This window comes from Aphelocoma coerulescens, chromosome 8, assembly GCF_041296385.1.
Source record: "Aphelocoma coerulescens isolate FSJ_1873_10779 chromosome 8, UR_Acoe_1.0, whole genome shotgun sequence".
NCBI classification, from domain to species: Eukaryota; Metazoa; Chordata; class Aves; order Passeriformes; family Corvidae; genus Aphelocoma; species Aphelocoma coerulescens.
In genome coordinates this window covers 2,160,470-2,187,077 of record NC_091022.1, presented here as the reverse complement: position 1 = coordinate 2,187,077, position 26,608 = coordinate 2,160,470, and the positions used below count along the sequence as shown (strand labels likewise).

At 43.8% G+C, this 26,608-nt stretch overlaps 1 protein-coding gene and 1 non-coding gene across 5 annotated transcripts in view; both read right to left on the bottom strand.

The window, feature by feature from the left end:
• COP1 (COP1 E3 ubiquitin ligase) overlaps positions 1-26,608 on the bottom strand; it is a 125,632-nt gene that overhangs the window by 5,577 nt on the left and 93,447 nt on the right. The window lies entirely within an intron of this gene.
• Positions 13,982-14,127, bottom strand: LOC138114418 (small Cajal body-specific RNA 3). Its single transcript, XR_011152629.1, has one exon. It is a non-coding gene; the product is annotated as a small Cajal body-specific RNA 3 (non-coding RNA).

Genomic DNA, 26,608 nt, shown 5'->3' with positions numbered 1-26,608 from the left:
AGTTAAAACTCCTGGTACTGTCTCACAAATGATCCTCCAAGTCTAAGCTCCTGAAAAGAAAGTATATCCTAAAAGGAAAAATATACTCCAATTTCTGTTCAGTTGGTGGCTAAAATCTAATCCAGTGAACTGCTCAGCTTCTGGTTAACAGCATTAAAATCGAAACCCACTGAGGGGGGGAATGCAGATATAAATATTATTTGGGCACTGAAACAGGGACCAGGATGCCCAATAGGATTCTGGAAGCAAGGGAGAGGGACCAGCACCTATCTACTGTGCAGTGCAGGAGACCTGAACTCCTGAGTACAGATGATGCAGGGTTTGAATGATTCCTGCTTGCACTGTGAGTGACTGGTAATTCATCCTGCTGCTGCAGTCTGCTGGGGTGCCACTGTAAATGAACTCTGTTTCAACAAACAGTTTTACCTGCTAAATAAAATAAAAAGGCCAGAGGGTAATTTACTCTCACTCCCTTGTTCTTCAGAAGCCCCTGGGTGCTGTGTTTTTTTCAGCAGGGTCTGAGCTAATCGCTGCTCTGCTGCTTTCATCCACAACCATGAGATGCAAACAGGAGCAGACAGCAGCAAAATTAGCACCAAATCTGTCACAGAACAAACAGTGACTTGCTTGTTAAGGCACTCTAGCGCTGCTTCTCCAGGAACACAGCTAAGTAACTTGTTTTTAATCCTCTGAAGAAACAATTCACTTCCTTTCGTGTTGCCTGTAAAACAGTCAATATACTCGACGTGTTAAACACCTAAAGAAGTCATGAAGTTGTTGCTTTGTAACTGTGACAGCCATGTACACATTAAACCAATCATTTTGCCAGGACATGTATGAATGGAGTCACCAGGACCTCAAAAGAAAACCACATCACCACTGACCTGGCAGAACACCTATTTCCCCAAACACACTACTATGACCAGCTGTATTACTGAGGCATGAAAAACAGGGTCTCACCATCCATTGTGGCTGCATGCTCTACTTTACCATAATCAACTGGTGTTTCTGTGCAGGGCAAGAAGGTTTAAAGACTGGTCTTACTCATCCCTTCCATTTCTGCTGCCTGCAGGAGCCAGCAACTCCCAAAGCAGAGGCAGCAGGATCTTCAGTGATCCAGCCCAACTGAGTAATCCTGCTCTGAAGGAAGCAGTTATTAAAATGATTCTTCTACACATGAATAATCTTCTCCTATGAGTGGTTTGCACCTCCAGCCCCTCTTAGCAGGAGAGGCAGAAGGAACCAGCTGCCTTTGCTAAAACAAGATTGAAGAAGAAAAACGAACAAACGTAACAAAAATTGAGAGTTTAGGGTTTACTGCCTGGCAAGCAACAGCATTTTGTTCTGTGTGGCTGCTAATCTCAAGCATTACTGCACCCCAGAGCAAAGCCACTGACCGTGGCACCTGCTGGAAGGTGGCAGCCTCTGCTCTGCACAGCACGGCAGGTCAGGAGCGATGGGAGGAGACGCGGTGCGCTCCGGCCCCTGCCAGGGGGTAACGCTGCACCTCAGCGAGCCAGGGGGAGCCACAGAACTGCCAGGAGACACCTTTAGAATCTTGGTCCTCTAAAGGCAATGGAAAAAAAGCTCTGGGGATGTCAAAATTATGCATCTTCTCGTCTTTTAGTTTTACATATGAATTAACAAATTTGATTGGCAAATGTAGGTGCATGTCAGGACTCATGTTAAGATTAATAAAGGGTGCAGTTCCAGAACTGCTCTAACGTGCTCCAGGGCTGAAGTTCTGTGCTAAGACCTATGAAAAACTTTCTTCATTTGCCTGCCTTTTTTTTTTGACTGCAGAGACAGCATTATGGGAAATCTGAAGGGCAGTTCCTTGACATGGGAAGGACTTGACTCCACCATAAATCTCTGTTATTGCACAGGCTGGATACATATTCACAAGGAGGTAAGCATTATGTAAAATGAAGTAGTAAATTGGTCTTGAGTGCAAAGATAGACCAGAAGCACCTCTGTCCTGAACCTGACACATCCCCATTTCTCCAGTCTGAATATGACTGGTGCACCCACAGTAACTTTGGAGCATTCACCCACAGGATTCGAAGGGACTTTCACTGATTGCACCACAAAAAGAGAATTTTTTGCAGCACATTCTTGATGGCAAAAGAAAAACAAAATCAAGTTTAGGACCTTCCTGAGTAGATGAGATACCTGCTACATTCATCATTCAAAGGAATTGTGCACCTGGTGACAGCTGGGTTTTGAAGCACACTGATTTCCTTCCCTCCGAGATGAGCCCTATTTTGGATGGCCCTGGGGAAGCCATTTGTACAGGAAAGGAGCAGAGGAGAAGTAGAGTCTGGCTGACTGCTGGTATTCATGCAAGAGTAGTCAACACTAAGACAATCAGAAATGCTCTGGATATTTTGCAAGGTTTGAAGAAACTCAGCTGAACAACTGAAAAGTTGTCAGAGCTGCTCCAGTGCAAGAGGGAGTCAAAGACAGCGGGGGTTGTAGCTCTTCCCCTCCTTTGTGTAAGAAAACATCGCTGGGAGGGGAGGATTCCTGGATGAAGGTGATCCCAGATGGACAGTTGTTGAAACCACGCACACATCTCCTTGAAGGGACACCCACTGATGGCCAAGTGGACTCAGCTCTATGGAGAGAGGAAGAGCTCTGGACAGAGCCTCCAGCGAAGCTGTGGCCCATCCTCCAGCACCTGCACAGCTCCTCTCTGGCTACCCCTCCTCACCCATAACAATGCCTCACTGTGGCTGCAGGAGCTACACATCCCTCTCACCAGTGGGCTTGTGCGAAATCATAGCTGAGCGTTTTAGTCCTCCTCTGCTGACATCAAACCTGTGCCAAAAGGGCTCAAAAAAAGGCAAGATGAGCACAAATCACTAAGAATTTTTTTCCCCTTTAATATAATCCTTTCTGAGACCGTTCCTCCCCTGTTATCCCACACATATCAGTCCTTGAAGTGGAATCCAGAAGCCCACACTGAAGGAAAAGCTGAAGAGATTGTTCCTTAGGATTATACCAGGCGAAGCAGGATGTGTTTCCAAGTTATATGTGCACATTTTCACACAATGGACTGGAAATCCTTTTTCGGTCTTTCACTGTATTATAAATAATTACAGGCCATAATGTTTGTGCTTCTTTGTTATCCTTCCTTTTCTGCACAAATAAAGGAGATTCACCTCAAACTTCCAGCACAGCCATCACTCAGGTAAGCATGAGTTTTCTGGATTTTCAGCTAGCTTTGTTCTACAGATTCACCATTAGGGTTCTTAAAGATCTCATTTTAAATTAACAACTTCTCACCTTCCCTACCCAGCAGATGTTTTGGCTAACAAATGGCAGGTTTGTCAGCACTTCTCTTTCAAGCAGACAGACTCACTGTTGGGCAAGCACAACACTTATTCCAAGGAGCTGGAGCCTAATTAAGCAAAGCTGTTGATACAGTGGGAAAATCACCGAGGTGAGAAAGCTTGCACTCAAGTGGCCATTGTCTGCTGTTATTTATAGGTAGAATAAAAGTATATAGTTGAACTAAATCTAGTGCTGTTTGTACAGAAAGCCCATTATTTAAGTAAATTTACTCCTACCTTACTGAAGGTGGCAACTATTACTCAGCTGCTGGCTTTTAGGACCGAGCTGCAGACCATTTGCAAGACGTATTTCAGCAAAACTTTTCCCACCCATGTCACACACGAAGTCTTTCCACACATCTCAATGTGCAAAAGTGGTTCCCCAATAGACCACCACTGCTTGACTGCTCTTCATCTTGTAATTAGCAGATTCTAATGGCTTTTCACTCTCATTCCCCTGAGCCCTGGCTATTTTCTTGTTGTATGACACAAGTCAGCTTTTTGTTTTTGGAAGAAAATTACAAATTCTAACCCAGGAAATACAATGAACCTCCAAGCGTACAAAAATCAAGAGGTTTTGAAAAGCAGAACTGCTAGATTAGATCCCTTCCCAGCAGGACAATGTGCTGCATGCCAAATTTTGGATTTTTTTTCCTATTTTTGTGATAAAACTGTTATCAATGAAAGGTGCACAGTGGGTTGGTTGAAGTGGTGCACTACCCTCTATCTCCCTGTGAACCAGAATTTACTTTCTATGCCATCATGCTCACATAACATTAATCCCTTCTGAAAAAATTTAAAGGAATACTTATTATCTATACTGTGAACATCAGGCTCAAGCAGAAATTAATTACTTTACACCAAGTGCTGCTTTACAGAACAAGGTCTAACGTATAAAAGATGTTATACCAAAATATTTCAGGAGCAGCAACACCCAACTCTTTAGGTATTAAACCTGGAACAGGACATGCACGCCTCAACTGTGTCTTTTAATCCTTAGAAACTGTATTTTTATCTCATTCTGAAGGTAATTCCTTTGTACACACAGAGATAAAGCCTCTTTAGGCCCCAGAAAAAAAGCAAAAAACTCAATACATCTCAAAAAGGTCTTGTCTGTGCTTCTTTCTAGATCCAGCTGCAAATACACAATGCTACACAATTATACCCACCCAGCATAACAAGGATATTTACTTAAAACGTTAAGCCACAGATTTAAAGATGATGGCACTCCTTTGACTCACTTTCTGCAGAATGAGTTGCCTACAGTCATATGCATGTATGTATAGGTTCTTCTTATGTCAGAATTCATGGGCACACTGTAAAGCTTTTTGGAAAAAAAGTTTTCAAACAAATTAGTGTTTTCATCATCCTACATCATGCAGTTTGCAGCTTCCAAACAAGATGAAGTGCATCTCGCTAGGAAACGGGCACAGGTAGAAATTCAGCATCTCCTTGAATCCCTTCCCTTGTTTTTCAGCAATTCTAGACTTTAACCTCTGTATCTGGGATGCCTTTTGTCAAGTTTTCTGACACTTCCACACCTGATGTTCTCTAGTTGCAAGTCAATACACATGACTACAGCCCTTTTTCCAACTCCCTGAAGCAGTTTTCTCATTTTTGCATTTTACAACGCATTTTTCTCCTATTCAGACCAAGCACAAGAAGACACTGTATAACTGAAAGCTGATTTGTTATCATACACACCCAGGTCTGTATTCACAGCATGTGGATGCCCTGAGGAGAGCAGCCCAAGGCTTGCTCCAATGACACACTCAAATAAGGAGTAAGCTACCTCTCAGCCAAGGGAGAGATCTCTTTTTCTTAGCACACCCTTTTCATTGCAGCATGTAGCTCTCAAAAAACCAGTATCAACAAGGCAACTGAAGGCAGGGCTAGAAGAAAATAGAAGTACACAGATATACATTGCTGCACACAGGCATCAATTTCCTTGTTTCTACGCCATCTTCTGAATTCAAGATGGAAATGGAGGCCAACGAGACTGATGGGAAGAAGGCAAAGAAAGCTCTGCAAAGGCAGGAGAGGCCAGCCAGCAAAGCCCACCCCAGGTACTGCTGATATATTACAGGCAACTGCCTCTGCAGTTTAGTCCTTGTAGAACAAAACTGCTATTGATGAGCACCTAATTTATTTAGAATCCAAGATGAGGAAATCTCATTAGACACTTATTATTCTGCATCTACTGCAAAGCAAGGTACACAGCTCTAACAGCTGCTGCACATTCCCCCACCAGGCAAGGTAGGGAGACATATGTTAAAACCAAATTATTTTGGCATTAATCCTGCACCCCCAAAGGGCAAGTCTTCCCCTCCTCTCTGTGTGGGAATATTGAGTTCCACTGCCCATTTATCTGCGACAAGGTCTCTAAAGTTACTTGTTCCTGTGGTCATAAATCCTGGGATTTCAGGTGCTCCCCATAAACAATATGCTCAAGACCTTGAAGGAAGTGGCAGCAGTATATAAATACAGCTTACTATAAGCATCCAAAAAACATACACATAAACATGCAACACATTAATATCAATATTGCAAAACCACAGGAAATGGCAAGGCATTACTTCAGTGAAGACAGCTTTTAGCATCAATTCTTTTAAGACTTAAAACTCCCAAATATTCATGTGGCAACGCAGTGCCGTACACCGCTTGACAACTGCACGGTTTGAGACCTGCACTCCTACTGCCAATATGTTTCCCCCCTTTCCCTTCTACTGTTTCTTGTTTATTGTCATTACATCATGCTGGAGGTGATGTATTTAATCTCTCCCTAGCCAAGGTCAGGCTGCCCTGCCCATCAGTGCACTATGGGGCAAAACCAAGCCCCAGGGTGTTATCATTAATATTGCTATTGCTGATGTCGCCCTTCCAAACTCACATTAGAAACAAAATATACAATCTGGACAAACAGCCAGCAATCTGCATGAGAGTATTCAGAAACATCATCTAAATCTGGTACTTTCAGATTTTGATTTTGTGCAGACCAGTGGCAAACCATCAGGGATCAGAGCTGTAAACAGAAATCAGTAGAATGTGAAAAGCCTTTTCAGTTCAAGCTACCCTGAATTAGATGAGACAAGCAATCCACCCTACAAACATGAGAGCTATGCAGCCCAGTCCCAAAGCACAGCAAGGACCACAGCTCCCAGCTGCTGCACTAGGAAAGAATGGATGCAGGTGGGAAGCTTATGAGAGAAAGGTTCTCCCCCAGGAAGATAGCTGGGCACTGGAACAGGCTCCCCAGGGATGTGGTCACAGCACCAACCCTGACAGAGCTCAGTACGTGTTTGGACAACACTCTGAGGTGTGTGGTGGGATTGTTGGGGTGTCCTGTGCGGGGCCAGGAGTTGGACTTCATGATTCTTGTGGGTCCCTTCCAACTCATGGTATTTTATGATTCTATCCTGGCTCCTTGGTTCTCTTTAACTTACAGCACACTCCTTGCCCTTCCTGTGAAAGGCACACTTCAATCTGCTAGAGCCCTGCTTCGTGTTCAGATGGTTCTGTCGTGCCTCTTTCACACTCGTGATGTACTTCTCCCATCCTTCTTATCTTCTCTATTCTTTTTCCTTCTTTTACCAAGTCAGTGATTTCTCTTCCAGCTCAACTGTACCCAACACTCCTCAGCTGTCTCTTTCAAATCATCTTCACACTTGAATCAGCCATTTCCTTAGTTGTGCAAGAACGCTTGGATCTTTCCAAGACCACCTGTCCCACGTTCTTCAGGGCTTTTGTATTTGTGGGATCACTGTCCCTGGCATGCCATTTCTCACCAAAACCTTACTTTCAGCCCTCTGTTCTTGGTTTCAACTGCCTCTTCCACAGTACTGGGTACATCTTTCCACCTCCTCTTGTGAATTCACCTTTGAAAATCCTGCTTACAGCACAGTTTCCTTTCCTTTCCAACCCTCCAACACAGCAGCACCAACAGCAATGTGCTCATCTTCCTTGGGGCCAGAAAGGGAAGAGATGATGGTTAGCCTTCCTTTCTGGTCCCAGTATCCGATCAACCAACTGTATCTGCTTCTAGAGGCTGCTTTCCCTTCTTGGCTCCCGAGCTCGTTAGTGCACTAGGATGACACATCTATCCCCCTGGGCCTGGGCTGTCAGCTACAGCTCGTTCCCACATCTAAGAAACATCTGCCTAGATAAACCCCAGAGGACAAAAGGATATAAGCAGGCAGAAGCCTTATGGTTAGGGACTGCAACCCCATGTTATTTTGTGGGGACAACCTGGCACTGGGCCAGGAGCATCCAGCTGCAGAAGGTGATCCACGTCAGCAGCTTGCAGATGCACACATGCCCCAGATATCCTTGCTTGCATGCTTTTTTCTGATACACAAGAGCTAATACTGCACATCAGCTGCTGTTCTGAGCTGGAGCATGGTCCTCTGAAGGCTGACAAATGGTTTCCCAGCTGGGCCAAGAGGGATCACTGCTATGTGACATGTCTCCTGTGCTCTATAAAACTCAGCACACCATTGATGCTGCCAGCAGCTCGCCTGCGCCAGGCACCAGAATTCAGATACTGTTATTAAATTGGCTCCCACATAGAAATACCACAAAATAAGCCATTAGCCATTGGTCCAGCTCCTGCTTTCCTTCCTTTCCCAGTGCCATTTGTTTCAGTCACTGAACAGCTGAATGATAACAGGCTTAAAATTGATCCAACCACCTTGATGTTAATATTTTAAATTATTAAGTCTGAGTTCTCTAATGCCAATAAATCATTTATATGTGCACATTTAATTAACAATCCAATCAGTAAAAACAACTTTGCATTTGCACCACACATTTTATCAGAGGAACCAAAGACACATTACAACATTAATTAAGCGTAATAAATGCCCTGATGAGGTAGCCAAGTATTATCCTACATGTGGGGAAACCGAGGCAACACACTTGGTGAATTTGCCCAAGGTTAATCCTGATGTTCCCAGTGAGGTGTTGAAGAAAAAAGGCAGGGATGACAACCACTGAGGTTTAACTCTCCTAAGAAGAATTCCTGTTGGAACTGCAGTATTTACATATTTGCTGATGGGAAATCCATTCCCCATTCTCCCAAAAAGACTTGAGGCACAAACCACTGCTATCAAGCATGCTGAAAACCAGCCCTCAATTGTGACAGCCAGCCACGTGAGGCCAAACACACTGGGTCCAACACCAACCCCAGCCAAGGGTTCTAAGGACGTGTTATGACCTTCCCACCCCACAGTTCACACCTATGCACACCCCTAAGCTCATGGGATGCTGGACACTCACCTAGTGGTCGGAGGTCCTAGACCTACAAGAGCGTCTGGCAGCTCCCAGGTGCTTCAACAGCTCATCCAGCCCTTGGGGAATTTCATACCAGACTCCCATGTGAGGGGAAATTCCTGAATGACCCAAGCTGACCTCTGGAGAAAGAGGCCTTGCAGCTGTGTAACTGGTGCTAGTGGGACAGGCTGGGGAAAAAACCTTCTTAAACCCCTCAGATGAAATCGTCCTCTCAAGGCAAAGGTGGAAGAACACTTCATGCATCACAACCAGAGATGGTGGCAATCAGTACAGGAGGATGGGTTAATCACAGGTGATGTCAGGAATGATGAAGGGAGCCAAGCTGAGCCAGGCTGGCTGGGTCAGCAAAAGGGAAACACTTTGGCAGAAACTCATGAAATCAATTTATTTTAAACCGATAGTGTATTCATGCTGTGCTACTGTTCATTTTATATGGTTGGCTGTCAACAATCTGGGGCAGCCAAGCTGTCTGTCTGGGCAACACCTAGTATGGTGGGGTGACCTGGCTGGAAGCCAGGTGCCCACCAAAGCCAGTCTGTCACTCCCCTCCCTCAAATGGACATAGGAGACAATGGGCTTAGAATCGAGATAAGGACAGGGAGAGATCACTCTCCAATTACCATCACAGGCAAAACAGGCTCAACTTGGGGAAAATCTGATTTATTACTAATCAAATCAGAGTAGGATAATGAGAAATAAAGGAAAATCTTAAAAAACACCTTCCTCCCACCCCTCCCTTCTTCCCAGGCTCAGCTTCACTCCTGATTTTTTCTATCACTTCCCCCCCAGTGACAGAGAGGGGCAAGGAACTGGGGCCACAGTCAGCTCATCATGTATTGTCTCTGCTGTTCCTTCACTTCTCAAGGGGAAGACTCCTCAAGCTCTTCCCCTGCTCCAGCCTGGGGTCTGTCCCACTAGAGCCAGCTCACAACCTCCTTCAATGTGAGTCCTTCCCACAGGCTGCAGTTCTTCACAAACTGCTCCAGTGTGAGTCTGTGTGGTCAAAAGTCCTGCCAGAAAACATGCTCTGGAGTGTGGGTGCCTCTCTCCATGTGTCCACAGGCCCTGCTGTGTGCCTGCTCCAGTGTGGGCTTCCCACAGGGTCACATCCTTCTTTTGGACATCCACCTGCACTGGCACAGAGCTCTCCATGGGCTGCAGGGGGACCTCTGCTCCCTGTGAACCTCCACGGGCTGCAGGGGGACAGCTACCTCACAGGCTGCAGGGAATTCTCCTGCTCCTGGAGCACCTTCTCCCCCTCCTTCCTCGCTGAGCTGTGGGTCTGCAGAATTGTTTCTCACATATTCTCACTGCTCTCTCCCTGATGCAGCTGTGCAGCACTCCCTCTCACCTCTCCTCAAATACACCATCCCAGAGGTGCTACCAGCATCGCTGATGGGCTCAGCTTTGGCCAGGAGCGTATCCACCCTGGAGCCAGCTGGCACTGGCTCTGCTGAACATGGGGGAAACTTCTCACAGAAGGCACCCCTGCAGCCCCCCACTACCAAAACCTTGCCAGGCAAACCCACTTAGTAAATCACATCTCCTGCAGATTGTAGCTTCTTTGCCCCATTCTAATGAAAACCACCTCCACTCCCAAAACTGGTGTGACACAGAGAATCAAAAAAGGCTCAGCCTGAATTCTGACATTTAGTTTCTATGCTTTATCTGTAATAACATCCCTTGAACATACCCAACCATTTTTAAGTGGGATCCCACCACCAAACCAAAGCCAAATCCTGATACAACAGTATCCCAAACCAACCAACTTTGAAAGTTCAGGACATACTTTTAAATCCTGACCATTGCATTAGTGAGTCTTAAAACAATGTTGCAGGGGGACTTGAGTGCTCAATAAACACATTAACTCTTCTAAATGTTTTGCTTATGCCAGCTGGAAAAGAAGCATGATGGTTTCACTGTGTCTGCAAGCTTTCTAATTGTGTTACTGGATGGGCCAGAAGTCTGGCAGCCGTGGAAGTAAAACCCTTCATTTCTCTTCAGGCCAAGAACAGTGTATTTAATAGCAACGGGAATGGAGTCACAGGACCAAGTGTCAGCACTGAGGGGGCTGTCTGAGGCAGGGAACGACAGCACATGTAAAGCTGAGGCTGCAGGCAGGGAGCATGGGGAATTACACATCTGTGGGGCAAGCAGGGCTACAGCCATAGGAAGAAACACACCAGGAAAGCAAAAATATCTCATCCCTGGAGGTTGCTTCCACCCAAAGGGCTGCAGGTGCTTGGTGGTAAGAACAGACAAGGAAAGGATACCTGCAAGATGGCCCAGCCTGTAGCTGCATAAGCCACTACTTATATAAAAAGATATATTTATAAATATTTTTTCCTGTTATCCTCTATGGAACACACATGTGCCACAGAAGTGAACAGCACCAGGATCTGGTGAGATAAAAGAAATGATAAACGGTTTCTTGCAGAGAAAACTCAAGGCACAAACATTAACACTAGCACACCGAGAAGCTTCATGAAATTATACCTATAATAATGCTACTTATAACATATGCTGGTTTGGGAAAAAGGACTTTGACTTAAGGAACTGAAGTTTAATTAAGGTAAAACAAAAGTTTCCATTAATCTTGAAAGATTTCACAACCTGCTGCTCTCCTTCACCATCCACTCCAGCTAATGCTGTAATGGGATCAAGTGCAGCACTCTGTACCTGAAACCTCCTGCAATGCAGACAAGGCTGGGCAAGCTGTACCAGAGCACATGGCCTTCCCTAGGCTTGGGAAATAGGACTCTTTGTCTCCTCAAGGTATTGTTCCAAAAATGCCCTGAGTGCAGTGGACACATTTTCACTAGCCAGGATGCACAGGAGAATGAAGAACAGATGTTGATAAACTTGAGAATGGCAAAAAAAAAAGCCAGAGCCTAGACCTAACAGGCAGGCCCTGCTGATGTGCATTTCCTGTCACGAGCGCAAGTCTTCTCCTGAGCAGGTAGAATTCCAGTTATACTGAAATCTTCTCCCTGCATGAATTCAAGTCATGGAGTTGGTGTTAAAAACATTTCCTGTCTTCTGTTCCCATGGTACAGGTAAGCACAGGTAAGGATGGGGCAGCAGAGCAGTGAATCTTCCCCAGCCAGCAGAACCATCTCCTATACACCTGTGGCCAAGAAGGGGTTTAGAGCTGGCTTGGCTCACGGTCAGTGAGGGCTCTGTAGATGTATTTTAACTGTAGGGAAGAAGGAGCTGACCTGAACCATGGCCAGGTCATGTCTGCAAAGCTCTTTGGAAGAGAGGAATCTTTGCTTTGCACAGTGAAAGATGCTGGAATCTCTGAAAGAAGATATATCAAAGCTGTTTTTGCAGGTCAGCTTTCAAAGTAAAGCCACAATGCAAACTATCAGCTTTCAGGACAAAATTGTATGGCTGGTATTGAAAAAGACAATACAGTAAATTGCATTTTAGTAACTGTAACATTTTAGACTGTACATAAAAAGTGAGGAACTTCATTAAACAAGATCATACAGAGTACAGATGATACACATGAAGTTGCTTTCTGATATCCTACTCCTGATGCTTTCTCCATTGTATTTATCTGAGGGGAGAAGGGAGTGAGACCACAGCTATGCCTTAGGCATTAAGAATGATGAGAGTACAGCTTTATAGCTTTAGCACAATAAATGCAAAGCATGGCATCTTCCCTACTTTGTTCTGCAGAATGAACTATTCAAAAGATAATAATGAACTTTGCATCATCTAGAGGACTCAATTGTGCCTTCTGCCTGCTTCCCTCATCTCAGCCATCTAAAACACTCCTGAATCCAGAAGCATGAGTGAAACCAGAAACTAAAATGCACCCGAGAAGTCAGAAATCACTGGGTCATTCAGCTGTAGAAAAGCATTTTGGATTTGAAAACAAAGGATGCAGAAAGAACAAACAAGGAAACCCACCGAGGACTGAGATTAAAGTCAGAAGCAAATACAGGATGTCTTAAGACAAGTTCATTGATTGTGAAAGGGAAAAAAGCCATCCAAACTCAATGCACAATTCATACTAGACAAAAATTCTCTATTCTTTCATTCACCTTCCAACTTTCCCTCTCCTCAACTTGCTCATTCACTTCCCTGCAACTTACCTTTCCCTAAGGAATACCAGGAGGCAGCCCCTGAATTCTAATTGCATTTGCTATTCTACTAAATCCCATAGATTTAAATGGGCAAAATTAGCTGAGTTCACCTATCAGGCATTCTCCACAATGCTAGAGGAGAAGCCACCTGAAGCTGTAGACAGGCTTTCTTTTGTTTATGGCTTTTAAATAATTCAGAGAGGAGCTGTCAAGTTGAATCTGCAAAGCTCCCTTGACTTTGGACTTACGCTATCAGACTGCTTGCCTATTGTTTATAAAGGCAAAAAAGGAAAACGTTACAGGATCATATGTCTGCACAGGAGGGGAGTCAAGGACTAGGAGAACAAGGGCTGTCAGGACAGAAGTCATAAAAAATACAGATGGGAAAGCAAAAGTAGGCAGTAGGTGAAATACAGATGTACCAGCAAGGCAGCAAGACCAAGTTGCCAGTCTGGTTGTGCTATAAATACACAACACCAGCAGTTTCTTGTGCAACATGATGTCGTCCTTTAAAAAGGAAAACCCCAAATGCAAATGGTTAACTTTAATTAGCAATTAAAAGCCCAACTTCCCAGCTATACAACTGCAGCTGCCTCTCCCAGATCTGTCTCACTTCTGCAAACCCACGACAGCTGTCAGGCAGTGGGCCAGCACTTAATAATCATTCCCAAACCTCAGACAGCACAATTCCATCCTTTCTTTCCTTTTTTTCTGGGCTCTTTGGGTAGACAAAGATTTACTGGGTCCTACCTGGGGACGCCAGCAAACCACAGGTGATGGCTCCTGGCATCCCAGGGAGTTCATACATTTCAAGGTGCCTTTTAGAATTATTTTTTTCTTAAGTGACTCTGTGGCATGCACAGTTCTGATGGGGTTTTGCACAGTCATTTTCAATCAAAGCTGCAAACCTGACTTTAAAGCAAATGACTGTTTCTTGAAGCAGCAAGAATGGAGAGAGGAGGGAAACCTAAGGATGTGCAGCCTGCTCCACTCATGCACATCCCTCCAACCAGAATGCAATCACCTCTACAACCAGTTTGCTAAACCTAACCAGAACTTTAAAAAAAGAGCATTTTAATACAAAACCCAGTAACTATGATTACAGTCTTGCTCTAATCTACTGAGCTGGATTAACACTTGGCAATTATACTTAGCTCTGGATGCTGCAAACAAAATCCTGCCCAAGGGCTCTCCCCACATGGTGGGACATTGCAGCTGAGGATGCTGCAGGAGCTCTCTCTCAGCACACTGCAGGATAACACACGTGTAAGGAGGGGAACGATCTGATTTAGTTGGCTGTCCTAAAACAGACAGAGACCTCCACTTTGCTGTAGGAAGACTGCAACAGTGGACAAAAAAATATTTATTTTGCCCATGACTGGACCCAAAGAGTCCCAGCAGCTTCCAGTCCTAGAAAATTTCATGATTACACCAGCCTTTTATACACTGTCTTTTATCCTGGGCTCCTGACCGTATCAAATGCTAAATGAAACATGATGTAAGGCATGCAAATAAGCCAAAGAAGAGAGATTCACATAATAGGAAAATATCATTAAGTGGAAAAGTTTAACTCAGAAGGTCAAAGTCATTCTAACCACAAGAAAGAGATGCTGCACAGGGCACACTCACATGCCTGAAAGCCTTAAACGGTGCTCAGTGACTGCCAGCCAACAGCAGGGCCTGAAGCTGCAGTGTCATTAATAAGTCCCTGAATTTCTTGGCCTTGAATACACTGCTAAACTCCAGGGAACAGCTTGCCAGTGGTGTATTGCCTGCCAGCATCCCCACAGCAAGATGCTGCTTCACCACTCCCTGACCCCACCCCCCCTTTTGTTAAAAATTATTTTAAATGAGGTACATGCATCTGAAATAAGCAATGCCAGCTCCCAAACTTCACTGGTAACAGTCCACTGTCAGGTAAAAGCCCTGAAATGAACAGAGGGGTTGTCAAGTTCCCATGTCACCGCCTGGAAATCCTTTAACTGGCTGCTTCCCCCCCATGCTCTCTCATTGCCCTCAAAGAGCAAAAACCAGCTGATATTGTAACTCTGTTCCAGGCTGGAGATTTAGGATGACCTTATAGGTCTACACACCTCCTGGTGGAAAACAAGAGGTTAAAAAAGACAGGAATTCTAGAAAGCATGTTTTTGTTGTTATGGGCAGTGAGCACTTGGGGCTAGCAGCAAAGGGGAGCAGTGGATCGTGCTGCAGCTCTGCTGGACACACTGCCCAGTGCTGGAGCTTGTCCTCCTCTGGCTTCTCAAAGAGGCATCAAAGCTGCATTAAGGTACTTCATTGTCCATCCTGGCTACTGCACAAACCCAGGAGCAGCTCAGCTAATGGCAGAACTTAAAGCCATCAGAGGCTTTTGCAGGTCTAGTGAGCCTTTTCACTGCATGCCAAAGTAATTTCTAGCTAATCCATTACACAGATTTAACCCATCCTGTACTACACCCCCTAACAACTTTATTCTAAAAGCCAGAAAGCATTTTACTTTCTAATGAGCCAGCAAATGAATAAAAAGCATCTCTCTTTGTGTAATGTACTCACAAGCAGCTCTCGTGGTTGTGATTTTTCAGCACTGCGAGACTCAAGTGAGATCTGGGTAATGTTCTACATCACTGTTTAAGAGCAATTCAATCATCTTTGTTCTGGATTAAGTCTTGCTCCCGATTAAATTTAACAGAGCAATGAATAGGAAATCCATGACTCAGGAAGTAGGCAGATTTTATCTTTAAACCCAATTCACAAGTAAAATCATCTCTCTTACAATAGATAATTCTGCTACTGTTCAAGTTATTTTCACACAGTGGCTATAAAAAATTATCTCTAGATATCTCAAATGGAAATGACTGGTTTTAATGCTCCCTGTCACTCTGAATGCATGCTAAGACTAACAATACTGCATCAAAAAGAAGAGCTCAACAATCAAGAAATCCATTAAGCTACCAATGGCACTAATAGAAAAAAAAAAGTTGAAAAAGACTCAAGTATATAAAGAAAAGAATTACCTATTGAGATAATAGGAATGAACAAAACCCCTTGTGTTGCACCACAGTACCTCTGATTTTCTAATATCCTTCAGCTACATAAATATTAGAATACAAACCCCACCTTTGCTGACAAAGGACAAGGGAAGACAAACACTTTTTTTTTTTTTTGCTAATCTGCTTCATCCTCCCTTTGATTTTAGATATTCTTTCTGAAGAGATGCTGCTGTTGACTCATTCCTCAATAGACACCACAGAGCTGGAGCACGTGGCCAGTACTCTGCTTTCTCTGAGTCTGATGGTGCTTAAAACGTTTCAGAGCAAAGATGGGGAGAAATACAGAACAAAATACAGGGGATATAAGAAAATAAAAATAACTGTCCTCTGTCAGGACTACTCAACTTATTTCTTGTCACAGCAAATTTACATGTGCTGTTACAAACAGCAGTAGAAGAGCTCTCACATTATCATATCCTGCCTTACCTACACCATCCAAGGAAGAGATACAGGACTGTATAACGAAATGGCCTCTAAAATAAAAAAAGCCAAACACAGAGCACATACACAGTGCATGTTTGTGAGGATAAGGAGAGGCAGAGACACTGGCATTTGGTGTCACATTCATTACCTCATTAACTTTGACGTGTGATGAGCTAGGCTCAAATTCTGCATTCATGTGTTATCTGAAATCAATACAGAAGCTCCAGCCTGACTGAAAATACATCATAAACCTACCTCAAATCTGTTTGCAAAGGAAAACAGCAGAAATGTCAAAAACCTGTGCAAAAGTAAGTTTTCTTAGCTCCCCATCTCACTCCAGAATGGGTAAGTCATAGGTTCACAATGAATAGCAAAATCCAAAAATTTAGTGGTGGGCTTAAGAGGAGACTGTCCTTGTCCCCACAGCCATGCTCAGACATCTCTGCTGCTGAGGGAAAACCAAGGAGCACTATGGCAGGAAGAGGAGGGATGGCTGCAGAGGGTGGCCAGGAGGCATGGAAAGGGTCTGAGTTGACACTCAGGATACGCTGGGAGAGCCGTGGCCAAACTGCATCCCTTCACCCTGAAACAGCACACCTAGCAAACATCTATCTGAAAGGAATCTCCAAAGCAAGATTTTCTTAAACAAACTTCTGAGCCTCAGAGTGATTTTTCTTTGCTTGCTTTTGGAAAGCTAAATATACACATTCTGAAGTTTTGAAACAAAGAAAACTCCCAAGCTCCCTATGCTGGCTGCTGCCTGCTGTAACACCAGAGGAAAAGTTTCATAAGCTGCTAACTCCCATTCTACTTCCAACTTCCCAACAATCATGTGGGGTTTTTTTCCATGTATCTCCCAACAATTTACGTTTCTTCTGTTGCATTGTCAAGCAAAGCATGAACCTGAGAAAAACAGAAAGCCAACAGCGAGCTGAATCCCTTTGTATTAAATAAGGACATTTGTATTTCACTTTCAAGTAGTTTTCTCTCTTTTTTTGTTACTTCTGCTAGCCCAAATTTATCTTTTCAAATGCTTTGCAAGTTGTGAAGCAAGACATGCAGAGAACTATCAACCTATTTTAATCAAGGATATTTCACTCTAAACAAGTCAAGATATCCCCCAAGCACACACTCCCCAAACTAGAGCAGCTTGCTGTTATTTAGGGGTTGGAAGAAACTTGGCCAGAGCAATCTGTTTTGTAGAAGGTCTTTCTTGGAAGAAAAAAGGCAACGAGGTCTCAATTGATCAGCCTAGAAACTAGGCAGAAAGAATCATGAGTGCCTGATTAACACGAGGATTCTTGGCTGGTGATGCCGAGCCTCTGCCAGCATGGGTAGTGAGGAGGGATGTAGCTTCTCCTCCTCCTCCTCCTGCAGTTAATTTATGTGCTATCTGCAGATTACAGGTAAAAGGAACTCTCTTCTTTCCTTATTTAATGGATCTGAACCAAACTTTCTTCCCAGTATATGTAATATTGCTTATCTTCCCTCCAGTATCTCTCATTATTATAAATACTTGGGAAACAATGCTCTGCCTCATCTGCAGCTCCTCAGGCTGCCCCAGCTACACCTCTGCTTAACTTAATATTCACTTCAGACATACCAAAGTAAAAGTAAGAAATCCAGTACTGCACCAAACAGCTCACTTCTGTCTGGCTTTAGCAACTAGGTAAGCGTTTTGGAAGTGATTATGACATACAATGCCATAAGAGACATTATTATTTAAAGCAGCACTTCCCTCACAGAATTCCCAACACCTTGTGCGAGGGTGAACTCCCGTCAGCTGCACAACCCCAAATTTAACAGTGCCATTTCTGTCAAAGAGGCACTCATTACATGACTAAACATAACTTTCCTGTCATACTGGCTTTCTCTTCCTTACAAAAGACTGATTATTATAATCCTGTGTGTAACCTATATAAAACAATTATGCCTCCTAATTACATATCACATAGTTTCAATTCAGACACAAGATTGCCTTCAAAGAAGCGACCATTTTCACTCTGTGCACATACCTAGCTTATCAAGCATTACCTAGAATTAGAGCAGAACACCACCAAAAGAAATTTAAATAGGTTAAAAGGATACCAACTGTGTTGCTGTTAGAAAACCAGTCTAAGCACTTGTTTTTGCAAGCCTTTATTCTTGCTTTATTAACATGCAACGCAATTGGCATTAAGCTGGTCACAAGTTAGTGGATTTCAAAAGGCTTTGGGGCTTTGGTACTGACAACAGAAGGGCAGAGAGCACACAAAAACTTTCAGAATGGATACCAAAGCCAAGCAGTAACTCTATTAATGCACAGACGTACATAAAGTAAAGCTTTTGCAGAGAAAACCACCTATGCATAAATGCTCCTACTTCCATTTCACCCAGAGGTTAAATTATCTGATCAAAATCTTGTGCTGGAAAGGAAAAAATCAGTTCATATTTTTTCCACTTCATTTAGACTCTGTAAAAACATTAAATCCTGTCATTAAAATTGCTTAATTAGGAGTGCTAGAGCAAAAGGTTGATGCAGCTCATGAATTGTGACTGCTGAATGGTGGTGGCCTGGCAGGATTTGCCATCAATATTAGCACTGAAGAATGGGGAAAAGAAAAAACACAATATTGCAAGGTTGTTTTGACTTTAATTGAAGCAGTGTCACTTGTAAGAGGGAACGAGGTTATAAACCAAATTCAAACAGCAGTGACAGCAGACCACCACCCTTGTGGGGGAATTCTGCATCTGCCTGGAAGCTGGCTTCAGAGGCAGTGCCTTCAGCCCAATGCCAACGGCATTTCAAAGCCTACCTCATGCTAGCTTTGGTTTTGCTGCTCTGAAACCAAAGTCCTCCTTTAGCAGTAAGTGTTGGGACACACAGCTCTACCCCTGCAGCTCCTTTCTTCAGTGACCCCCTTCATCTGCTTTGCAGCACACTGAACACTGCCCGACGGCTATCGGCTCCCGGCATTCAGACCTCACCTCACTGGCACTTTGTGCCAGCCAGGGACTTCAGCAGATGGCACTTCACACAGAAAAAAGCCAGCATGAGCCTAGCAGTGGAAAGTAAAGCAAAGGCTGCTCATGCAGGAGATGCTTTCAGAAGAAACCAGCTTTAGTCGGAGCTTGAGATCAGGCAATTTTGGCTCAGTACCTACAGAACTTGCCAGGACCCTGCTGTGACCTACTGCTCACAGGGGCTCTGCTCCAGGACACTACACATCATATACAGGGGGTCCAGGGGAGGCCACAAAGCCAATTAGAGGGGTGGAACACCTCTCCTGCGAGGACAGGTGGGGTTGTTCAGCTTGGAAAAGAGAAGGCTCCAGGAAGACTTTACGGCAGCCTTCCAGCACTCAAAAGGAACCTATAAGAAAGATGGGGACAGACACTTTAGTAGGGCCTGTTGCAACAGGACAAGGGTGAATGGTTTTAAATTGAAAGAGGGTCAATTTAGAACAGATATAATGAAGTTTTTTTATAATGAGGGTGGTGAGGCACTGGCACAGATTGTTCAGAGATGTGGTGGAAGCCCCATCCCTGGGAGTGTTCAAGGCCAGGGTGGATGGGACTTCGAGCAACCAGCTCTCATGGAAGGTGTTTGTGTTTACTGATGGTCTCTAAATGTGCCTTCCTACCCAAACTACTCCATGATACTGTGATTGTAAGACCCCCCCCCAAAAAATACTAGGAATGAGCCTTCCTGCCCAAAGGCTAAGGGCTGTAGGAGGGCAGAGAGAGCACTGCTGCCACCTCTAATTCCCACAGCAGCTGAAATGCCAAAGACACATTGCTAACATAAGGCATGGTAAGAGAGAAGCTTACACTTCATGATAAATAGCTTTCCAGGCATCATGTGAAAACCCCCCAAACCTTACAAAAGCCTAATCAATTATTTAATCAGTGGCTTTAGAGCCCAACAGGGTACATATCAGAGTCCAGACCAGGGGGCCCAACAGCAGCACTGCTGAGATTGGGTGGAAAGGGAACACAGTTGTCCAATCATTTAATTCTGAAAGCAAGTGCTCTCTCTGAGTATGAACCTGCTCTTTTTCTTCTCTCCACCCCAGTATGAGTAACACAAATAATTCTCTTTGCAGTTGTGCTGTTTGGGACACAGCTTATGTAAGGGCCCCATGACACATACTGCTGCACCTTGCAACATGATGATTCAGTAGCAAGCTGAGGATGGAGTCGGGAATGAAGTCCAGGTTCCATATGAATTCCTGACTTCAGTTCATCTGTCACAAAACTGATACTTGAATAAAGAATTGATGGTTACTAAAGCAGCTGAGTGCTCACAGGAGAAAAACATCCACTTAGAAGTTTAACAACAGCTACAGAGAGACTTCTTTGCATCCCCAACTCACTGTGTGTAACACAGCAGTATGATTTGCAATTGCATTGGGATGCTCTTATTTTTTAAAGCTTAGGAAACAGCAAGTGCCTGCTCAGACCTCTGCTTGCACCAGCAATGATCTGCAATCCATTATCTCTACAGCTGCACCACTGGGATCACCTACTGGAACTGTAATGTCAACAGCACTCAGTTATGTTGGCCACTATGTCACTCACTCAGTCTAGGAAAGGTGACTCCCATAAGAAGGACCTCAGTTCCATCTACAGCACGCTCTCTACTCCTCTCAACATTAGAAGAGATGCACTGGTGAGCAAATATCATCTGTAAAAGTCTGAAAGAGTAAATACTGTCTTCATTCAGGAAACAGGTGGACTTTGACCCTGCAGCCATTTTCTGTGATTATGCAAGAAAAAAAAGAAGTGCCTCACCTTGCAGAAGGAGAGAAACTGAGTTTGCAAATGTAAAAGTTAAAACCAACAAAGAAGAAAAACCCAAGCCACCTACATTTCTTGAAACAGCTATTCTTAAAATAGAAGCTATGATGATATCAGAGTGCTGCAGTACCACAGGGGACCTGAACTTCCAGAGATGAGCAGAAGTGCCAGACTCAGCCCCCGTGCCCTCCGTGGTGGCAGGGGCAGCTGCTCTGCATGTTGGAAAGGAAGAGTTAGTACAGGTACTGCTGTACCAGCCACTGCTCCTGTGCCACCCTGAAACAGCAACATAAATGGTGCAATAGAAGTTTTTGCCCCCAAACACCCTAGGCAGGAGGAGCACAGTGGACTCTCCTGGCTCCTTTCACCCCTGTGGCAGTGGCGTGGTCATGTCCTCACTGGGAGGAAGCTCAGAGTACCCTGCAGCCAGGGAGGAGACAGTAAGGAAAGAATATTTACCAGTATTTTTCTTCTTCTACAGAACTCTCAAAATTAAACACTTCCTCATAAAGCTGGTCATTTGCATAATCATATTATCAAGATGGTCTTTCACATGGATCGAGGTGTCAACAGACTGAGATTTCAATATAATGCACAAACTGTTAATAAGAAGAGTATGATTCCCCACACCCCCCCCCCAAAGTTCTCCACACTTTGACTCCAAGGTTTTTGACAGGGAAGAAAATATTGTTAGTCACCTGAGTATTTTTTAATTAATTCTCCTTAGCCACAGACAAAATAGAGCCCAAAATAGAACATTTGAAGAGATATGGAGATGAAAGGATATGAGCATGTTCAGCACAAAGGATCATACATACTTACCTTGTGCCATCTTTTATCTGCAAGTAGAAATTATTCTGCATAAGGAATTAGTTTTCAAGCAGCACATAAACCAGTATATACAGTGTGTGTTGGCACACATAATTAATATGCTAAAATCTGGGGGGGAAAAATGAAGCATGTATGACGTATCTTCTGATGTTCTGGGTTCCATTTGCTTTTAAATTTTAGATTTTCAAATGAGTACGGGAGCAGTAGACATGAAAAAGGTAGATGGAAGAGAAATCAAATACATTTACTACCTAAGGAAATTGCTAAATAAAAGTCAAAGAAAACTCTGTGTTTAAAGCATTGCCCATGGCCAGAGAGCAGAGGGCATGTCAAGAGGAGTGGGAAGCCATCACACAGACAGCTGTGAGCCTTGCAGCATGCAGGCTATGGGGATCAGACAGCTTTCACAGGAGGGAGAAAAACCTTTGAAGACTTTCAGGTGGGGGAGAAAAAAACCCAGTAGAATAAACCAGATCAAAGCCACATCTTGTGTTTTTTAGAAGCTGATCATTCTCAGCCTTCCACAAACTGCTGTGCATTTCAAGCACAAGAATGAACACCTCTGTGTTTCCAGCATGAAGCAGTGGTGTGGGACTGCACTGGAGGATAATCTGCAAGGATACAAACTTGGGAGATGCTGCACACAAATGCTACAGGCCAGTCCTGGTCTAGCAAAGAAAGGATGAGTCAGAAAACAGCAGATGCCCTTCCAGAAAATACCTCATGCTGTGACCTGTGGCACAGCTGGTATCAGAGGCAGGCGTGGGGCAGCTGGGGTCTGATCACTCCAGGCAGGCATTTATCTCCTAAACTTTAGGTTTCTACCTAGCTATTTCCTGACATCTGAACAGGTAAGTCGAGGATGCTGTAAAAATAAAACGCCACAGAGTTGTAGCTGGAAGTCAAAATTCTTACCAATTTTGAGACTTTAAAATTTCAGCAGCAAAGAGAAACAATGAAGTATGAAGTGCTACTTGTTCTCCCCCCAAAGTCCCAATGGAATTTGTACTTCAAGCTACAAGAGATATAGTTACAGCTGATACCAGTTACTTAAGAATGACACTGAATTAGCATTTGGTTACTTGGGAATGACAAAGGAGGTTTCATTTTTAATGTTCATAAGTCACCCAAATTAATTAGGGCTTTAAAGTGGCAATGAATCACTTCCTGAAATAATTTGTATTGGCTAAATTAATTCCTGTGAAGGGAGCCAATTTGCTGATTGTAAATTACAAGAGCCCCTGACTAGCTCCTGTGTACACTGTGTACCATTTATAAGGCTACTGGGAAACAAAGGATGGCTACTTTTCATCAGTGAACAAGACTGCAGCCCTATTAAGTGACTAACTTACAGTGCTACAATTATAGGTGTCTATTTAAAGAATCCAAGACAGACATCATTAAGAAACAAAGCTGAATATTCAGAAGAAAGGAAAAATAAACAGAAGAAAAGCTTGTTTTCTGAAAAGATGCACCAAAAACCTATTTGAAGGGAATATTTCATCCTCTTAGATTAACAAACAAAAGTTCAGACCTGCAGGGCTAATTATGAAGATACTTCCATCATAGGGCAATACCCAAAGCCAACCTGAAGCATGGAATCCCAGAGCTGCCTTCTCTCACCCATGGTTAGGTGACTGCTTTGAGGACCCCCCATCAATTTAAATTACTTTGGAGGAGTGATGAAGTGAGAAAACACATACATGGTTTTCTACTCAGGTGGAGGAGATGCTTTCCTACCACTGGCAGCCTTCCTTCCAGGAGACCTCTGCACCCATCCAGTACATCCCACCACCCACCTGCTCTTTGGTTAAAGACTGCAGCACTCTTCTTAATGGATTTCCCTTCTTTACTCCTCCAAAAGAAAAAAAAAAAAAGTGCATTAAGCTTTACCTAAGCTAATTTGCATGGCTTTCTCCTGTTCTTATCTGCATCTCCTCACTGGTATCAAAGCCTCGACATTTCTGCTTGTGAAATCCTTCCCTGGTAACCTGCTTATCAGCAGTAATGAATACTTGTGCAAACAGGTACAAAATTAAATGGCTTCTTCACAGTGATTATGATAGATTGAGCCATGCTTAATCTACATAATCAATTTGCTTCTGTGTTCTGCTGTAATACCTTTTTGCTGTCCTGGGAGCAGGTTCAGCCTTGGTCTCTCTTTCAACAGCTTCTTTCTGAGAAGCACTAACTATGCCTGGGAAAAGGCAATCTTGAGGTGCAATCATTTAACACAGCATGTATGAGGTACACAGACTCTGCAAGAGGGCAGAGCAGGTCCAAACAACAGGTGTCCCCTTTAAGGAAGAGAAAACATCCTGTAGGACACCTAAGGGAAAGCAAAGCACAAACCAATCTCCTCCAGCCATGATCTGCATACCCAGACGTAACTGCGGTGACCTTTCCAAGACAGATGTCACCTCTACCCACTTAAATGCACTGAGCTACTACCACTACTAGAATCTCCTTTCCCTGTGCAAGAGCACCCCTGTATTGAAGAGCATCCCTTTGTTTACATGCTACTAAAATAAAAGACTGCTGTTGTCAGTCTCAAGACCGGATTCTTGATTGAAATCAAGCTGGTTAAAATGGATGGCATGGGTATATTATAAAATCCTTGACTTGGGAAATTAAAGGATTTGGTCCAGGGAATGTTCTGAAAAGCATCTCCATGTCATGTTTATCAAGTCACTTAGGCCAAAAGTACCCTGAAACTTTCTCTTCTTTTAAATATTGATCAACTTTTTGAATAAAACAAGAAGGGAGAAATGGTTTTCCCCACAAACAGTAAGTAGGTGCTATTTAGAAAATATCCAACAGTCTATTTACCTTTGTCCAAAACACAGCACTGCAAGAATCAGAGGCTTGCTTCACAGTCAGCCTGGTGGGAGGCTTGTTGTTTGCCTGGCTTTTTCCAAAGAGTCTAACTGAACAATTAACCTACAAGCTAGTGCTTATTTCTAAACACTTTTATGAATTGAAAATTGAGTAAACCTGGTTCAAAATGCTAATTAAGCACTTAGGGAGAATAATTTCTCTTCCTTATTATGGCTTTGATATAGGTAAAGAGAAGGAGGTGCTGGACCTTTGAGTTGGAAAGGTGACAGCTCCAGAAAAAAGGTCTCTGCATCTTTGTAAGCAAAGAAAAAGCAATGCAGAAGAGAAAAAATAAAAAGATGGGTTCTGGCAAGGGCTGCTGGCACAGATTGACTTAGGCTCAGGAGGAAGTAAAAGCCTGAATTACATAAAAATAGATTTAAGAAAGAATCAATGACATTTCATCTGAAAGTTTTGGTTAAGTTTTAATTAGGATCTCAGATTTTGCACTTAAGTGCACGAAGTGAAGGAGTACATGTACTCATGCTTCCCAAGATAACTGACAGATCTGAAACTTACTCATCTCATTGCAAAAGGTTAATTAAAGAACAATCCTTGAGAACAGCACTGTATGGAAACCAAGAGTCTGCTCCACTGGGGAGCCCTGGGGAAAGGCTGTGCTGGCATCTCCCACCCCCAGGAACAAACTGAAGATGCTGCCCGGTGACCACAGCATGGAGACAAGTGAGGTGCTCTGAACCAGCCCAGCAAGGAATGGAGAGCAGTGTGCCCACAGCACTCTAAAACTTGCTCACTGTGCTGCCTGTGGATCTGGGGCAGGTTTCCCAGCCCATGCTGGGCTCTGCACAGCTGCTGGCCTGGAGCTGCTTCCACACACACAGTCCTTCAGCAGAGAGGTGGGATCACAGCCAGCAGTGAGAGGTACGGGTGGCAATTCTTATAATTAGGAAACTAAGGCAGAGTGACTCAACCCAGGATCAAAATTGCAGTTAAGCTGGAAATAGGCTGTGGGTTCCCCGAATCCTGCAGATGCTGACAGCACTACGAGGCACAGGCCTTCTCTGGTTCAGCCAAGCATCGGAAAAAAAAAATGTCAGCTTGCAGGGAAGCCTGTATATGCAAAGCTTATTTGAAAAAAATCGTGACAACTTGAAGAAACATTATCAAAATGGAGAACAGGAGAGTTTCATCATTTGAGTAAGACTTTGTGGACATAACTGACCTTTGGCTGTGCAGTAATTTAATTTCCTAAGAACATGAGCAAAGTCTCAATTAGGTCAGAGAGGACTGCTGCACCAGTAGAAAGGAAGAGGAATGTGCAGCTGGATCAGTGAAAAGATATGGTGCAAGGAAACACTGAGGCCTCTTGGCAGAAGCAAGCGAGGCTTGCTTGGTATGTGCCACAGTCAGAGGCAAAAACCAGTTGCAGGCAGCTTTTTGCTGCTCTCTTTAAAAGCTAGAGCCAGGTACAGGGGCTGCCACAGGAAAAACAGGCTCATTTAGAAGCAGCCCAGGGAAAAGCAGATGAATGCTGGAGAAAAGAAAAAACACCAGAACAGCATGGATTCTGAATGCTGCTTAATGGAGTGAAGCCTGAACATTATTTGGTGAGATCTTGACGGGCCTGATTTAACTATTACATTTTTGTATAATACTTTTCATCCTGATTATGAAGGATTGCTTGACAGCCCTTGGTGACTGCTTAAAAGTTTCTCAGCCACTTAAGCAGAAGATCTATCACATTTTTCAGAGAAAAGACTGCTACGGAGTGGATGGCAACAGACATGACCCCAGGGTGAGACATCTCTGTTATTGCCTCTAGAAGCAGTGGGCAAGACAATCCAAACACTAAAGTGAAGGCAGTTCAATGAAGGGCAATTCTGGACACACGGGTTCCCATAGCATGTTTTTATCCAGAAGAAAGACAAATTTCCAAACTTACAACAGCCACTCTTCACCTGAGACACATGTA